Source organism: Cucurbita pepo, chromosome LG09 (genome assembly GCF_002806865.2).
Source record: "Cucurbita pepo subsp. pepo cultivar mu-cu-16 chromosome LG09, ASM280686v2, whole genome shotgun sequence".
Classification (NCBI taxonomy): Eukaryota; Viridiplantae; Streptophyta; class Magnoliopsida; order Cucurbitales; family Cucurbitaceae; genus Cucurbita; species Cucurbita pepo.
In genome coordinates this window covers 4,489,235-4,495,234 of record NC_036646.1, presented here as the reverse complement: position 1 = coordinate 4,495,234, position 6,000 = coordinate 4,489,235, and positions in this window count along the sequence as shown.

The following is a 6,000-nucleotide window of genomic DNA, read 5'->3' as shown; positions in this document are numbered from 1 at the left end:
TTCTTCTAGATAGTCTGTCATCCATATCATCTCCTTTCCAGCTTCAGCTATGGCCACGTACTCAGCTTCAGTAGATGAAAGAGCAACGCATTTCTGAAGCTTAGACATCCAACTCACTGCTGTTCCATCTATAGTGTAGATATACCCAGATGTGCTCTTGCTGGAGTCTACATCTCCACTCAGATCAGCATCCACAAAACCTTGCAGAACTACTTTGCCATTGCCATAACAAAGTGTAGTATTGGATGTACCTCTCAGATATCTTAGAAGCCACTTCACAGCTTCCCAATGTTCCTTCCCTGGATTTGCCATGTACTTGCTAACAACTCCCACTGCATGTGTTATGTCAGGTCTAGTGCAGACCATAGCATACATCAAACTCCCAACTGCAGAAGCGTACGGAACTGATGCCATGTGCTCACGTTCCTCAACTGTCTTGGGAGATTGCCCCTTTGACAATTTAATATGATTTGCCAAGGGGGTAGTCCTGGGTTTAGCGTTATTCATCTTGAATTTGGACAACACCTTCTCAATGTACTGCTCTTGGGATAGATTTAATGTGCCAGCAGATCTATCTCGAGAAATCCTCATCCCAAGGATCTGCTTCGCTGCACCTAAATCTTTCATCTCAAATACTGAAGACAAGCTTGCCTTCAGGTGGTTTATCTCCCTCATACTTGATCCAGCAATTAGTATATCATCCACATACAGGAGTAGAAACACATAAGAATCAGTGTATTTCTTGAGGTAGCAACACTGATCCTTTTCACTTCTGTGGAAACCACTCTTGCTCATGAAGGAGTCAAACTTCTTGTACCATTGTCTCGGTGCTTGTTTCAGTCCATACAAGCTCTTATTGAGCTTACACACCATGTGCTCCTTGCTTGGAGCTGCAAATCCTTCGGGTTGTTGCATATAGATCTCCTCGTCTAGATCTCCATGTAAAAATGCCGTTTTTACATCCATTTGCTCAAGGTGCAAATTCTCCGATGCAACAATACTCAGTAGAATTCGGATAGTAGTTAATTTCACAACTGGAGAAAAGATCTCAGCATAATCAATGCCTTTTCTTTGTGAATATCCTTTAACTACTAACCGAGCCTTAAACCTCCTTCTGCCATCTGGTTCAACCTTGATTTTGAACACCCATTTGTTCAACAGAGCTCTCTTTCCTGTAGGCAACTCAGTCAGCACCCACGTATTATTCCTTTCAAGTGAGCTCATCTCATCATCCATGGCTTGCTCCCACTTAGTTGAATCTTCCACTTGTAGGGCCTCATCAAAGGACTCTGGTTCTCCTTCGTCAGTCAGCAACAGATAGTGTAATGAGGTTGAATATCTGTCTGGTGCTCTGGTAGTTCTGGATGATCTTCTCAACACCTGTTCAGGTGCAACTTGCTCCACGTCTGGTTCTTCAGCAATAGGATCAGCCACGTCTGGTTCTTCAGCAATAGGATCAGGAGTTTCTTGAGCTTCTGTTGTACCATCACTGTGTGAATTTTCTTGCCACTCAAATTCAACTCCCACTTGCTTCGTAGTCTCAGAGTTTATCTTCTCTCTGTCCTTGTACATGACATTTTCATCAAAGGTCACATCACAGTGTCTTAGGATCTTCATATTTTTCTCATCCCAAAACCTATACCCGAACATGTCAGAGCCATAGCCTATGAAGTAGCATTTCACAGCCTTAGCATCAAGCTTATCTCTCTTCTCTGGATCAACATGAACATATGCAGTACAGCCAAAGGTTCTCAAGTGAGAGTACTTGAGTTCTTTTCCTGTCCATACTTCTTCGGGCAATTTGAACTTCAAGGGTACTGACGGCCCTCTATTAATCAAATATGCTGCTGTGTTCACAGCATCAGCCCAGAATGCCTTTGGCAATCCAGAATGAATCCTCATGCTTCTTGCTCGCTCATTCAAGGTTCTGTTCATCCTTTCTGCAATACCATTTTGTCTTGCCTTACCGGGAATTGTTCTTATTAATCTAATTCCCTCAGCTGCACAAAATGTTATAAACTCTGATTTGTTGTACTCTCCTCCATTGTCAGACCTCAGGCATTTGATCTTCAAGCCGGTCTGATTTTCAACTTCAGCTTTCCACTTCTTGAAGGTGGTAAACACATCTGACTTATGTTTCAGAAAGTAAACCCATACCTTCCTGCTGAAGTCATCGATGAAGGTGACGTAGTACCTTGATCCACCAAGTGATGAAACTGGAGATGGTCCCCAGACGTCTGTATGGACCATTTCCAACCGCACTTTCTTCGGTTCTCTGGCAGCCTTTGTGAAACTAACTCGTTTCTGTTTGCCCATAACGCAGCTCTCACAAAGACCCATATCAACAGATTTTAAGCCTTCTAAAGCTCCTTTCGCAGTGAGCATCTTCATTCCTTTGACGCTCATATGTCCAAGTCTATTGTGCCATAGACTTGAATTGGAAGCACTCTCAGCAGCAGCAGTCATGTTTATACACTCTGCAGTAGTGTATAAGGTTCCAGATTTTGTGCCACGCGCAACAACCATGGCGCCCTTCACAATCTTCCAGGAACTCTTTCCAAACTCTGCTGCATAGCCTGTGCTATCCAACTGACCAATAGAGATCAGGTTCTTCTTGAGACCAGGAATGTATCTGACATCTTGTAATGTCCATTGATTTCCTGCTGGAGTTTGTATGGAGACATCTCCCTTTCCTTCAATCTCCAAGGTTTTATTGTCGGCAAGATACACCTTCCCGAAATTTCCTGATTTGAAATTTCGAAACAATTCCTTACTTGGAGACGAATGGAACGATGCACCTGAATCCAAAATCCAGGATTCAGCTGGGCTATCCACACTAAGGATTAAAACGTCCTCAGCATCTTCTGTTGTGTATATAGAATCATCATCATCTTCAGATTTATGATTCTGCTTCTTCTTTAGCTTTGTACAATCTGTCCGAAAGTGTCCTTTTCCCCCACAGCTCCAACACGTTACGTTGGGTTTGTTTGGAGATTTTCCCCGGTTCTTTGATTTTGAACGCCCATGTTTGTTTGAGCTCTTTGATTTGCTTCTTCCCCTTCGATCAACACTGAGAGCATTGCCTGATGAATCTCCAGTTTCCCGTTTGCGAATACTTTCGCTGAGAACTACATCTCGAATTTCATCAAACTTCAGTTTATCAGATCCTCGGGAACTGCTGATTGCGGCAACAACAGTATCCCATGACTCGGGTAAGGATGACATCAAAATCAACGCTTTAATTTCATCTTCGAAATTAATTTCCACCGAACCCAGTTGACTTATGATCATATTGAATTCATTTATATGATCCGCAACACGTCCACCTTCAGACATCTGTAGATTGAACAATCTACGCATCAAATACACCTTGTTCATAGCCGACGGTTTTTCATACATATTTGACAGCGCCTTCATCAGATCTGACGTTGTCTTCTCCTTGATGATGTTAAACGCCACGTTTCTGGATAGCGTCAACCGGATCATCCCTAAGGCTTGTCGATCCTTGAGCTTCCACTGTTCCGTGGTCATGGTATCCGGCTTCACCCCCAACAGAGGTTCGTGAAGATCTTTCTGGTACAGATAATCTTCAATCTGCATCTTCCAGAAACCGAAATCGGATCCATCGAACTTCTCAATTCCAATCTTTGAACTTTCCATCTTCACAGATCGTGGTGAATTTTGCCTTGCTCTGATACCAGTTGTTAGGATCGATACCAGTTGTTAGGATCGCACAACAACGCACACGCTCGATCTAGATGAACACAAAGAGAAGGATAGAGAGAAGTTGCAAGGAGAACTCTGGCTAAAAGGATTTTTTATTGATGACTTCAGGCATGTACAACAAGAGAGTACAGAGAATAAAAAAGTACATTTCAAAGCTTTACTAGACGGGATATATATATGGTTCAGTCTACTAAATATAGCTTTACCAGATTTAACCATCTACTATATATAGCTATGTACCATATATAGCTTTACCGGATATAGCTTCACCATATATGGCTTTACCAAATATAGCTTTACCGGATATAGCCATTGACCAAGCTATAAATACAGGGAGCAGACTCCATAACTCAACAGTGGAGATGACAAAAAGTATGATACAAGCAATGAGATTTTCAAACCAATTTTGACAGAAGTTGTAGTAACATCTGTCTATCTATTAAATCTTTCACCAATAAATGTTGTCATGAATTGAACTTCTTATGAAACATAGTATGGAAGGAAATCATATGTAAGTCATTCACCCGTCGAACTTCTTATGAAACATAACATGGAAGGAAACTATATGTAATTCATTTACAAATCTTTAGTTGTGTTGTTTATGCTTTAAAAAATATTCAAATTCGTAAAAAGCTTCACGAAAATTCTAAATAATGCATTTTCATTAAAGCATATAAATCATACAACCCTTGATAAAAAANAAAAAATATTCAAATTCGTAAAAAGCTTCACGAAAATTCTAAATAATGCATTTTCATTAAAGCATATAAATCATACAACCCTTGATAAAAAAAATTCAGTTTAAAAGAGAGGTAATATTTGATGAAAATGTAAGTTGGATTGGAGCAAAGAATAGGAGTAGCAAAAGATTGCAGTATGAGACGCCACCAAGAAAGTATGAATCTTTAGCTGACATATATGCATCGTGTCAATTTTTTTTTTTTTTTTTTTTTTTGATAAATTTAACTCGAATGATGATTGAGTAAATTTAAGTCGTAAAGAAAATATGTCAAAGATATTATGAGTAAATTTAGTACGTTTAATGGTAGGCTTGCAGCCACACCCATGAATATTAATGAGAGATTACAACATGAGGATGAAGCAGAAATAACAGTTGTTAGAAGGTTTAGAAGCTTGGTTGACGAATTAATTTACTTAACGCACACACGACCTGACATTACATTTCCTGTTGGTATTATTTATAAGTTTATGCAACATCCTTAGTCCGTCTATCATCCAATGTTTTCACTTTAGGATCAAGATGAATGACCCTATCTTGTATCGAAAGGTTTTTCGTGCTATACACCACGTTGAGAAAGACCAACCTCCTATGTACCGTACCATTTTTTGACCTCGAAAGGGGGTCCTCCTTATGATGCTACGGACGACTGTTCAAAGTACAAGGGTAAACTCGGACTCAAATAGGATAGAATTGTGCGCGCGTTGGGCCCTTCAAGTGTCATATTTTGGCTGAGTTTACCGTACCTCCGGTGATCATTTGGAGCTCAAAGAAGCAAGCAACAACGACATTGTAAACTTCCGATGCAAAATATGTTGTAGCAACTTCAGTAGCGTGTCAAGCCATTTAGCTAAGAAGAGTGTTAGCTGATCTTCAACAAGAACAAAAAGGGCAACAAAGATATTTTGTGATAACAAAGCAACATTTCACCGTAAAACAAAGCATATTGAACTTCAACATCGATATATTCGTGATTTTGTTACAAAGGAAGAAATTGTCTTGAAGTCTTGAACTTCAACATCATTATATTCCTAAGATATTATCACACCCTCGAGTGAAAAAAATAATTATGAACTTAGATGACACAGTTACAGTGACTCTTGATTACCTGTCTTGAGCTTTTAGACCAGTAATATAAAGTCTTCCCGAAAAACTAAAAGCAGAACCATTCTAAATAGTTGTCCCATTATTAAAAAAAAAATTAAAAATTCATAATTATTTATTTAGTAACATTCACCAAAACACATCCTCAAACAAAACTCTTAATTAAGTGGGACCTTTGAAACCAATTTTTTTTTTTAATAATAAAAAAAAAACATCTCCATCACCCTAAACCCTAAAAACAAATAAGGGGTAGAATTGACAAATATAATTTCCATAAAAAAAAATCAATAGAATTAAATATATATTATATATTATATATTATATATATATATATATATTAATTTAAGGTGAAAAATAGTACGAAAACAAGGGTTTCCGTTAAGTTAATTGAGTAAATTAGGGTCAAGTTGCAAGCTTAGTGACGTCACAAA